General features: G+C 37.5%; 1 protein-coding gene across 3 annotated transcripts in view; it reads left to right on the top strand.

The window, feature by feature from the left end:
• Window positions 1–13,784, top strand: part of LOC149561288 (GDSL esterase/lipase At5g62930-like) — an 85,402-nt gene that overhangs the window by 69,942 nt on the left and 1,676 nt on the right. The window lies entirely within an intron of this gene.

Here is a 13,784-nt window from a genome sequence, read left to right as displayed (position 1 = left end):
AGGCTATTATAGAAGATTTATTAAAGGGTTCACCGAAATTTCTCCATCAATGGAGAAGTTGACACGGAAAGGAGAGCCATTCATAAGTAGGGAAGAACAAAATGAGGCATGGAGGGAACTCAAGGCAAGGCTGGTAGGGGCGCCCATACTAGTATACCTGGATTGGAGTAAGTCATTCCACATACACGTAGATGCCTCAAACTTTGCTATTGGGGGAACATTGGCCCAAGCCAGCAACAGAAGGACTGCATCACCTAGTCTACTTTGCAAGAAGATTGCTCTCAAAAGTAGAAAGAAATTACAGTACGACTGAACGAGAAATATTGGGTATGGTGTTCTTAGTACAAAAGTTTTTCCATTATCTCTTGGCCACACCATTCACATTCTTTATAAACTACCAAGCACTTCTTTACTTGGTCAACAAACCAATTATCCAAGGAAGGGTAAGCCAATGGCTCCTCCAAGAATTTACATTTAAGATTGTGGTATGACCAGGAAAAAGTCATGTCGTGGCAGACCACCTTTCGAGAATAAGGTCAGGGGAGACTGTAGGAGGATTTTCTAGTCACACACCTCTTCTAGATTGCAGTGCTTCCACGTTGCTATGAACAAGTAGGGTGTTGCCTATCCATGGCATCCTTTCCTCTCGACATGGCAGTGAGCGAAAGAAGGAAGGTTGCCTTGAAAATTAGAACGTTTCAACTGATAAAAGGGTTACTATATAAAATGGGTCTTGACCAAGTACTCCAAAGACGCGTAATGGAGGAAATTCCAAGTGTTCTACGGGAGTCTCATGACAGATTGGCAGGTGGGCACTTGGTGTCGGATTCCATGACAAGGAATGTACTTCTAGCCAGTCTATGGTGGCCGACATTGTACACAGATGCCAAACAATGGGTGACAGGATGTGACATGCCAACGAATTGGAAAACCAATGAAGAGGGACTTCATGTCACTATTCCCATCCCAACCCCTGGAATTGTTTGAGAAATGGGGACTTGACTCTTTAGGGCCACTAAAGACAAGCGTAGCTAGACAATGTCGATACATCATAGTTGCCACATAATACCTCACAAAATGGGCAGAGGCAAGGGCCCTTATGGTCAATACAACACTCAGTACAACTAAGTTTCTGTATGAACCAATTGTTACAAGGTTTGGGATACCAACATCTATCACAAGTGACAGAGGCGTACATTTTGTAAACTAGCTAATACAGAATATGACATGGGAGTTTTGCATCTTCCACAATCTGTCAAGCCCATATTACCCATGGGCCAACGAACAAGCAAAATCCACCAACAAAATATTGGTGTCCATATTATACAAGACTTGCAGGATCGAGGAAGGCGATTGGGAAGAAAGGCTTCTAGAAACCTTGTGGGCTTATTGAACCTTGTATAAAATAACTGGAAGCACACCCTTCCACATGATGTACAATGATGAAGCAGTAGTACCGGCAGAATTCATGATACCAAGCCTGAGAGTGGTGGTAGAAAGTCGATTGAGGGAAGACGAAAGTTTAACGTAGAGACTTGAAAAACTCAAAGTTGGAAGAAAGAAGAATGACAACACAATGGGCTACAGAGGTGGCACAACGTCGGAGAAAGTATTGGCATGATAAACACCTTCGAAAAATGGATTTCTGGCAAGGACAATTTTGAAATGTAACCGTCGCAACAAAATCAAACCTGGTAAACTTAAAGTAAAATGGTTGGGACCATTCAAAGTAAGAGAGGTAGGCAACAATGGAGTAGTAAAATTATCAACCTTAGATGGCCGACCTATCAAGGAACCAGTGAACGGGTCTAAGTTAAGATTGTAGTAGGAGTGACATACCCAAGGCATCAATAGGTTGGGCTATGCCACTAAAGGAGGATGGACACTGGGATGTAGTAACGAAATTGAAGAGGATCTGATTATCACAAAGGAACCTTTCGGACCAAATGTTGACTGTAACAAACCCCTCATAGACCTAGAGGAACGAATGGTGAGGAAGCATGTAGAAGGGGTGGTAGTCCCAAGAGCGCACAAATACCTCACAAATGCATTGTTTGGACCTCCTACATTATGGGTAAGGATCAATGGCTATTGGCAGATAAGGGTGCCTTACGAAGGTTAGAGGGAAGGCTTTGTAGCCTATGAAATCGACGAAGATGCAAAAGGAAAGAAGACGGGAAAGAAGATGGTCATGATGAAGAGGGAAAGGACACAAATTGGAACGATGAGGACGATGCCAGTGGGCCACCTCTAAGAATGATAGTGAAGATGGAGGATATATTTATCTGTTCAAGGGACAACTACATCAATGAAATGGCAGACAGTTGTGAGAAAATTGGAAGCAAAGCACCTTACTACAGGAACTCAAATAAACTCTAGAGGGTATTTCCCAACCCAAGGGAGGTGCCAACAGTAGATGGGGAGAAGGCCACTTGGTATCATAAGTACGGATTAAGGTACATAGATGGAAGTTATAAAGGTATAGGGCCAACTCCCCTGGTAGATAAAATATTTGACCTCTAATACTTAGAACAAGTGTTATCAAAACAAGTGTTATCAAACACCTCCAAGCTCTTGTGTATGGAAATACACTTCAGAAGTGAAACTGTGGGATCAAGAAGAAAAGGGGATACAAAGAAGGGTCGAGTATGATCAAGAAGGCTCAAGGAAATCACAAAGAACAACGACATAAGGAACAATAAGTTACAATAAGGTCGGCAAGGGAACTTTGTTCAAAAACATGGAACAAGAAAAAGCCAATAAAGCTGATCAAGCCCCACCTAGATGAAGTTCACGACTTAGAAAAAGAAAAAGCATTTCCAAGGAGAAAAACATTATGCATACTGGCTATAAGTTGAATAAGGAACAAAAGAATCATCATTTGCATGCCCGCATAGAGACAGAGGAAACCCAATCCTTGGGAGAATAGCTGTATGAGCCGTACAAGCAAGAGCCATACAAAAAGGGAGTCCAACAGGGAGGCTGTACGTGTACGGACAAAACAACTAGAAGACCATTTGTGTACAGGCCGTACAGTACAAGAGTTTCAAGGTTGTACTTGTACAGAATGTACAAGCAACATGTAAGGAAGCCGCAGCCGTATGAGTGGGGGAGAGAGGAGTGCTCCGTACGTCCGTACTTGTACGACAAGGAGGTGTTAAAGTAACTAAGATCATTTCTGCAAATATATTTTCATTGCCATTGTAATTGATGATTTCCAAATGCAGATTTGGATCTCATATAAATATGAGACAAGGAGACATGTCTCTTCAAGAGACATGAAGAGACATGTCTCTATAGTTAATCACCATTTAGTTTATAAATAACTCACCTTTAACATATATATAATATTAATATATTAACCATATATGTAATATAATATAATACTATTATATTATTATATAATACTATATAATGCATAATATATATAATACATATTATATTACATATATCATATATATTATATATATAAGATATATAATCAATAATATATAATATATATTATATTACATATTATATTACATATAATATATATTATATTACATATAATATATATTATATATATAAGAATCAGCAATAACAATTTATTTGAAAATCATAAACACAGATTAGTATATCAGATAAGCATCATTTACTTCTTCTGATGCTAAAACATTAACACTCCCTCTTTAGCAAGGCAGAAGTAATACACCATTAGAATTTTAGTATAGAATACTTGATTGCTTCATCTGATCTTCACACAATGAAATAGTTATAAGTCAGAACAAAAATCACCAGGTTATGAACACTATCATAATGTATATTATAATCTCTAATTGTTTGAAACAATATCTAGAGTAAACATAATGGAAATGTTACCTATGATCTCTAATTGCCCGAAGCAATGTCTAGAGATGTCCATAGTAATAACATAAGATTTCATGATCTTTAATTGCTCGAAGCAATGTCTAGAGATGTCCATGAAAATTTGATGCTCATGATCTCTAATTGCTCGAAGCAATGTCTAGAGATGTCCATGAACATTAGTTACTCATGATCTCTAATTGCTCGAAGCAATGTCTAGAGATGTCCATGGTAACTTTGTTAGTCATGATCTCTAATTGCCCGAAGTAATGTCTAGAGATGTCCATGATAACAGGCCTATTATTTACAAGATTATCACCATGTAAATAATTACCTTCTGAATAAATATGTCCATGAAAGATCGTCACCTTTCATTACATATATGATGCGACTAAACAACAATAGAAGCATAAACTCGCATGAATTGAAATTTTTTAATTACAAATCATACCAAATTTTTCTCTTTAGAACTTCTCATAGAGACGATATCATCCACAAAGGATTGCATCTCAAAAATTTCTCCCTCTGAACATCGATCCTGAGAAGTTAGGTTCTCTTGTTACTTCCTCAGAAATGCTCTTTTCCCATGCATGCCTGTCAAACCCATCACTCCCTCATGATATATGTAGGAGTAAGCCCATCAACATCATGCAATCACCGACATGGATTTCTAGATTCCCTCTGAGTATCAATCTTCTAAGCTCTGGCATTGCCTTCGAAGAACTTCGAAGAAGTGTCATACTCCCTCTTAATGTAGAAGAATCTCATAATCTCAATCATCAAAGATACTTGCATCAAGAGCCACACTCTATCCATCTTGATCATCAGGGTCTTTGGAACTACTATCATTAGATTTAGTCTGCACAATATTTGGTAGCATATTTGAAGTACCTTCTTTTCTGTAAGAATATCCTCAAACATAAAGGAAAAGATCAAAGCAAATGACCCTTATAGTAGTATGTACAAATAAATTAATAGATAAATGTAAAAGATACAAGTACTTATCTACCCATGAGGGTCATGGAATATCTCCTTTTCTAAGGATGGTTCAAGTGGGAATGAAACATTGCCTATTATTCCCCCCACAATAAAAAGTTACCACTCTTATATTATTGAACACTTTCACATCACATCAAATTTGACGACTTCTTTCTAAGTTCCAACTTGCACTTTCATATCATGTTACATAAGGGGTAGGTCCATTAAGATCACATAGTTGATTGGATTATAGTCCTCTTTACTGTTACAATTGATCGATCATTGAAGATTCTGTCACAACATATTTTACTCCCTCTGAATCAATATGATCGAGATCACCAAAGATGTACTGAATCATATCATCTATTTGCTCCCTCTTTTTCAAAGTTGTTTGAACTATCAACCTTCCTCTTTTTCCTGAAATAACATTCTCGAAGGAAAAGATCAAGGGACATAGCTTATATGTATAGAAATATAAGAAAGATATTTCTCAATAATAATTGAAAAATAATCATCTCTTGTAATGAAAGGATAATATCTTACAGACAATACTTGATTCACTTTCATATATTTTCTTTCTTTCCATATATACATATTTCCTTATCAAAATACATATTTTCTTTCTTTCCATATATACATAATTCCTCATCAAAATACATATGAAATCAAAAGACATATATATCCATTACTAGAGATCACATATTTTAGGTTTATATTATCTCACCACACTATAAAAAAATGAATGATAGTAATGATAATAATCAAAATTAATGTTATTATTCTAATAACAATTATGTCCTTTTAACTAATTACACACACACACACACACATATATAAAATTCTTCATCATATATATTCATAAGGGAATATGATAATGCTATATTTCTAAATTTTATTAAATTAAATATAATGATATATACCAAACAAGTATAACGATACCTGATTTTAGCTTTCTCCATCCACGTATACATCAATGGTTACACTATATCAGCTTTGTTTACTTCTCACTTGATTTGCAATGGGTCCGCAGTGGGTCCTCAATCGAGTATGATCAATTTGACTCATTCTTAACTTGGAATTCCAACGTCTCATTTTGCAGCTGGAAAGGTGTATCATGTTCTAATTGCAAGCAAAGAGTTGTCTCTCTCGATATCTACAACATGGGTTTGGTAGGTACCATCTCCTCTTTTCATGTCTATCTCTCATTTCGTAGGGTTCTCAACCTCAGTGAGAATAACCTCCACGGTCATATTCCCTACCAGTTTGGAAGCCTCACTCACTTAAAAAAACTCTTCTTATACAAGAATAGGCTGCAAGCTTCAAATGATTTGCCCTTGTTGGTGGGGTCCATAAATCCTTCGTTTATTTATGCTGTGATTTGGTCCTTTTTCAATCGCCTTCCGTGTCCTCCTTCGTGTATGCATGGGACCATGATTACTATTCTTTTTATTTTCCCTTAGTGATTGCGTGGGCGAGAGGTTATCTCCTCTCTTCTTATACCGATCACCTAATTTACTCCCAAATCCTCTGTTCATCCTTAGGGCCCGTTTGGTGAGCGGAATAGGAATACGTATTTTGGAATATGTATTCCAAAAATTGTGAATTCCTTGTTTGGATGCACCAAAACGAGATTGGAATACGAAGCAAAAATGGAATACATATTCCATTTTTGGCCCAAAAATGGGGTTTTACAATTCCACCAAAATAGGTGGTATTGGAATACGTATTCCTATTCCATTTTTTTAAATTTCAGAAAACATAAATTTTCGGGTCCGCGAATTCCCATCAAATATTGGCTGAACCAAATGGAGAACAGGAATACGTTCTATTCTAGAATATTTATTCCAGAATATGTATGCCAGACTACGTATTCCTATTCCGCTCACCAAACGGGCCCTTAATGAATTACTTTTTTACTGGTTATATCTATACCAATATGAATACTTTAGAATCAAATTCTTAGGCTTCATCCGTTTTTAACACACGTGAATAATACTGTCAAATTATATACTTGTGTGCCAGTCTACTCGTCCAAATGTTGTCTTTCACCACCACCTTCAATATCTCCTATGTCCTTCGTATGTTACATCTAGATGACATGTGAGGGGTCAGTGAATTTATTATTTCAAACTCTCCTGATTAATTATTGAATGATGTATTTGTTTTACTATTCCAAATGTGCCTTGCTACGATCGGATATTTCCTATTTGCGTTCTTCGTGGACACACGTGGATGGTGGGCACGTCTTACCCAAATCAAAATTTTATTCAACTTGGTACTCTGTAAGGGTGTGCCGACTATATGTGCAATTCATGTGATTGCCAATTTTACTTCTTCCTTACTCAAAACCGATATCTTACAAATTCTTATTTTGTGTGTTGATGCATTCGTTTGGCCAATTCGGGTACGTTCATACCAACATGACAGTATATGCTTGATATGAACTTCCTTTTTGTCCTTTTCTTATGTGCGGATCCTGCTGATGAATTATTCCCCCCAAACATTGTATCGCTGAACACCTTCCCATTTTATGAGAAGATTCAAGCAAGTCAGAGATGCATGTCGATCAAACTTTGGCTACAATGTTTCTTATCTATGCTCAAATCGATTTGATCAGATGTAAATGATAGCATTGGCTAATGAAACAAACAATGTTATAGGCAGTGTCTGCACTTGGATGACATAGATGAGAGATGTTGATAAATTCAAACATCTGTATCTATTAAATATTGTATGTCTATCACATAATTCATTGAGTATGTTGTGCGACATCAAATAAGATTGGTAGGAGCCACATAATACTGTCCGCTATGGACTCCAATTCTTTTCTATAACCTCCCTTGTTCTCTCATGTATACATTCCACGCGGTTTATGAATTAATTGATAGATATTCTTAATAATTCTCTCCCAAGTCGATATCTTTTTGCACCACTCGAAAGAACGCTTCATGTCTGTAATGATTCAATATAATGCTGACAAACCACCTTCATGTATAGGCCACCAAATAATTTGAATTCTTAACCAATACATTTGGAGTTCTTCTCTGATACCATGTTAAAGTAACTAAGATCGTTTCTGCAAATGTATTTTCATTGCCATTCTAATTGATGATTTCCAAATGCAGATTTGGATCTCATATAAATATGAGAGGATACATGTCTCTATAGTTAATCACCATTTAGTTTATAAATAACTATATGTATAACTCACCTTTCACATATATATAATATTAATAGATTAACTATATATGTAATATAATATAATATTATTATATTATTATATAATACTATATAATGCATAATATATATAATACATATTATATTACATATATCATATATATTATATATATAAGATATATAATGCATAATATATAATATATATTATATATATAAGAATCAGCAATAACAATTTATCTGAAAATCATAAACACAAATTAGTATATCGGATAAGCATCATTTACTTCTACTGATGCTAAAACATTAACAAGAGGGCCCTGCGTATGACAGATTAAACATGTGGATACGGGAGAGCATGACAACAGTTATAAAGGGGCTAGGTACGATTATGAGGCACATGTATAGACCTAACAAAGACCCATTTGATAGCAAAAGTGAACAAGCAAGAGGAGGGAGGAGGAAGATAATTGACTCCATGGCCATAGCTAGCAGGAGTCACAAGAACAAAGGAAGAATGGAAGAAGTTTCAGCTGCAAACATCCACTTTGAAGGAGTTGTTGGGATGGAATGCAGGAATTGGTGGCAAGGCACAAGTGACCAACATCCATTGAAGGCCGCATTGAGGAAAGCTGAGGTAGATAAGATCATATTCATGCCTATTTTTGATCTTAAGGAGTTTGAGCCAGTCATGCGAACCCTAGTGCATGGATATGACGAGGGGCCACAAGTGTAGCATTCAATATTTGCAACAAAATGTGACAATATCATTGACACCACAAAATTTTACAAAGGTATTTGGGGTCCCAAGCAAAGGACTGCAAGCAGGAAAGACTCCAAAAATGACAATTGAAGAAAGAACCCATCTGGCAGAATTAGTATGCAAGGAGAAATTGACACAGAAGTAGTGGGATAGCATATGGAGCAGCAGCCGAGGCATAAAGAAAACTTTTGTAAGGAATGCAGAATGGAGATGCATGGTAGAATTGATCAAGACCAAATTGACTAGAAGAAGCCACACATTTGACGTTGCCCTATTCATGCTTCCACAGGCGAAAGGCTTGTACGAGGGTAAGATTTACAATTGGGCTCAGTTACTTTCATATAGACTTAAAGAATTCCTTCTATTGAAACACAAAACTTTCTACATGCCCCATCACGCTATAGCGCTGTTTCTAGATGTACTGCGCACCTAGGTTGCCCCAAAACATTATTGGGACCTTTGTGCTCGCAAACCAAGTTGAGCCATATAAGCCAACAATGCTATACTGGATGCATATGGGTAACCCAGGAGTTAAAGGGTGCACCAAGTCTATGGAACCACGAAGGAAGAAAGAAAGACAAGAGGACTCTGTCACCCAAAATTCTGGGATGGAAAGTATTCCGGATGAAGAGGAAGAAACATTTGCCGAAGAAGAATCTAGTCGGGAAGAGTATTAGACTTTACAGCAGGCAAGGATAGACACATCATAAGAGATTGAATTGATGCAAGAACCACTTCATACTGCAGTAGAAGGCACATAGGAGGGCAACACAAGCTGTACGGAGACAAGTCATGCGGCCTGTGCATGCCGTACGGACATTGGTTGTATGACCCATACAGATTGAGATCGTACTGCCGTACAGAGACTGGCTATACAGACATTAGCCGTACAACTTGTACAAATGCTAGCCATACAAAGGCAGGCCTAACAAGCTAGACCCATACGGACAAGGATGGAGGCAATCGTACATCTCAATCAGCCACTCCTTAGAAGAGAGGATCAGGCAGGCGAGCAGGTTCGGGTACAGAGGGTGATGATGGTACCATCAGTGGACCCACTTTTGCCAATTGGGCTACCAAGAGGATCAATTTTGCACCTGCCAAACTGTCTGAAATGGCTTATCTTGTCCCAAAGGCCAGAATGCCAAATGCTAAAGTAGTAGATCTGCGATGCACCAAGGCTGGCAACCACGCTGTGCACTTGTTTACTTCACAGGGAATTGAGATAAGGCAGCCGATGGCGACACCAACACTTGCTCCCCCTTCTACTTTTGTTGCAACTTCACAGCTGGGTAGGGACGCACAACCACAAAAAGAGGAGCAACAGGACACTGAAGAACAATAGGATACAGAGGCAGATTCCCTACTCGCCCAATATGAGTTGGGAATAACTGATAGACCACCACCATCCTTGCATTTGCTGGAAGGAACTAGCACCCAGCTACTCCAACAACAACCACCTACAGAAGACATGGAGATTCAGGTGACAAGGGCAACAATAGAAAGCCGACTGGATGAGGAAGAAGCCATATCCACATTATACAACGAACACACTCAACAAATTTTGGCTGAGTTGGATATCATTACTAAAGCCACCTAGGAAATCAGGTAGAGGGCTATCCAAGCTAATATGGCTACTATTGTTTCCCAAGTGGAGTCTCTCTTGCAGTTTATGAGGACAGGGTGCTAGGAGGATTTTCAAAAGACATTAGCAAACCAAAGATGGCCGGTTGAGGATATGGAGGCTCAGCCCAGTAGTGGCAGGCAACATGGGTGACCCAGACTAGTGGACCCTTGGCTCCAGTTCTGTCTGAAATGGAGGGATCCTTTTGGGCTCTATTTTATGATTTGCAAAAGGCCACTTGGGAAGTGGCAAAAATTGAAGGAGACCGAGCAATTTTAATGACAGGTGGAGAAACTTGAAGCCACCTTAAACCGTGAACAAACCAACCATGCTGAGTAGATGGCAGTAGGGGATAAGGACAAAATGAATGCACTTAGGCTTCTACATGTTGCATGCACCAAATAGCTGGCGGCAAAACGATATGTTCACCTCCTCAAGCAGCAGTTTGCCCGCCTCAGCTCTTCCACTGCTCCAGGAACAGCAGCAGTTTCCGCTTCAGCTCTAGGGACATCTTCGCACCCCTCTTCCTGAGCTTATTAGTCGTGTGGAAACAACTCTTTTTTTTGGAGGGGGGAAAAATGTAGTAGGTAAATTGCATTATGAGTAATTAAAGTAATAGTTAGGAAGTTATACCAAGAGTTGCGTCGGTTGGTATTTTAATCAACTTCCGGCACTATATGTAGTATGCCATGGAATAGGATGGTATGATAATTCTTGGGAATTATCTTTGGTACGGGTATGTAACTTGGCTTGGTACAATCAATATTGATATATTTTACCATTCTGTGCATTATTTCAATTACTTAGATAACTGTCGTAATAACATCAGGAGCTTTATACATTGCATATGTTGCTGGTATTATTCTACCATACTGGCATAAACAATTCTCTTGCTGTAAGCACATTGGAGCTACTATGGTTAAAAGCTGATATTGTGTATATGATTCAGTTTCTGAGAATTTCAATAAAGGATCGAATTTTTGTGGGCTAGGTTCTTTCCCTTGCTGAGGGTTTTTCCCAGGATACCTGATTGTGGTGTGTATTTTAATTGTTTTTAATTTTTGACATATTCTTCTGGTTAGAATTCAAATAGATCCCTTCCAATATGTAAAATCACAATGTGGGCGATGACTAGATAAGGAAACAAACTCCCACACCTGCAATATACAGAGGTACACTCTTCTTCTTTTTACACAATGCGAGCCTCCAATTTGCTGCTGGTAATGGACAACGTCAAAACAATGAGCTCGAAAGGAGACTGTTGGGTGAATACAGGACGTTGAGCAGAAAAGATCATGTATTGATATCAGATGCAAAGTATAAGAGGGAAACACAGCTTGTTCTGGCCAATGAAAATCCTGTCAACTTGACAAATCCCAAGCTATGAGGCAAATACCAAAAACGATCAATCCAAAGTGCCTTCCAATAGTGACAATAAATTGAATAGTAATATAACTGCCAACCAATAATTGATAAAAAACTGTTTGTCTGCAGACCATGGAAATCGATATAATAAAAAATAAAATTAGGAAGAATAGAGATGTGCCAAATAAAATGATACTTATCTCACCAATCTGAAGATTCAGACCTCAAAAGCTCGGGAAAACTCTCAAAACCAGAGGTCGTAGATTGGAGGTTCTGATGCCATGTTGGTGTCAACCACCTCCTAGGAGCACCAACCTGCAAACACACCTTCACAGTTTGAGAGAAGTGAAAGATATTGCACCAGAATGAGATAGCTATTGAGATGCAGAAATAATGTACATTTTCCTTGATTATAAAGCCAAGGGCAGAAATAACCGTGCAACTGCCAGCAACTAAAAATAAATGCACTACAATTATTAAATTACTAAGTTACCCAGTTTGCCCTCTGGCCCTCTGGACCAGACAAATTTTGAACCAGTCCATGGTCCTAGTCCTGGTTCACCTGTGGGTTCAACCAGGGTTCGAATCGAAACAGGCTTGTTCATCCAGGCTGAATCTAGGTCAAACCAAGGTCAAATCAGGGCAGGCCCAGGCAAACTAAGTGCGAATCAGGTATAGTTCCACGAAGAAACATTCTATAATTTAGTGCAGAAAACAATTATTGCAGAATTTGAATAAGATCTTTAACATTACAAAACAAAATTTGCTGAAGTTCAGATATTTATTACATCAAACTAAAGTAGCCCTCAAGATATCTTCTAGTGAATTTTTTATTTCCAATTGCTAATAATGACCCCTGTCCTATTAATTAGAAGCTTTATGGTGATAAATCATATTTTTAACATTAAATGGTATGTTTAATAGGTGAAGGGAGTTGCAAGTTTCTTTTATAACATTTTTCAAGTAGGATGTTAAATACAGACAAACAAGCTCTTTGTATAGTGAAAAAGTAATAAGCATTGGAGGACTTGGAAAGCGAGAATGTTATTGGCGCAGCTGATCCCATTTGCATTGACACAGTTTGTGAATCAAATAATGCCTTTGATGAAGAAGAAAATGAAGATTTAGATGATTGAAACTTAGTATAAAGTTCCAATTGTTGAAAGTCAAAGCAATGAATACTTGAACTCAATATTATTATTTTACTATATTGATGTTGATAATAGATATGATGTTTTGATTACTATTTTTTAGTGTTTTTGTTGTTTTGATGGTACTATGTGGCATTCTAATCTTAATTCATACTTCTAAAGGGCATATATATATATATATATATATATATATATATATATATATTTGTACTAATGAACCCAAACCTCATTTCAAAATATTGCTGTACCAGCGAACTGTTTCTTTGAACCCAAACCTGAACTGGCAACTTAGTTGAATAATATGCAGCTCATTATCTATTAAAATATTATGTTGGTTGCCTAAGTGAATCTTAAGCATGTTAAATAGGAGGAAATTATAAATCCATATTTACTCCAACACTAACATTGAATACCTTCTCAGAGAAAAATTCTGTGAGTTATTTGTGACTCAGTGTGTTTGTATAGTATGATTCGATCTACCACAGCGTTTATTGTTGTGTTTAAGTCTATTCAATCTTTATGTGTATATGAAAATGCTTGCTGATAATGACTGAACCTCTCTAATTTTCTGAAAAGATGACAAGGGTTTTGATATGACAATGCTTGGAGACTCTTCAAATCTGTCTCTTAATGTTGATTTCACCTGAACCTTTTGAAGAGCAAATTTTCTGTGACAGGATTGTGAATGCTCTGCTGCAAAACAATTTATGCCAAAAGGTTTGATAGAGAATACTCTTTTGAAGAAAGAATCAGGATGACTGATGAGAAAAGTACTGAACGCCTGCAATAAAAGACTTGCTAATATCATGGAATAATGATGGAGAGACTCCCTTTTTATGGCTTTTCAGGAATGGAGAGCATAGAACCCTTTTTTACGTATACATAT

Source organism: Cupressus sempervirens, chromosome 4, assembly GCF_028749045.1.
Source record: "Cupressus sempervirens isolate cs-2001-9-10 chromosome 4, ASM2874904v1, whole genome shotgun sequence".
NCBI classification, from domain to species: Eukaryota; Viridiplantae; Streptophyta; class Pinopsida; order Cupressales; family Cupressaceae; genus Cupressus; species Cupressus sempervirens.
The sequence above is the reverse complement of the archived record's forward strand: the minus strand, read 5'-3'. Positions and strand labels throughout refer to the sequence as shown.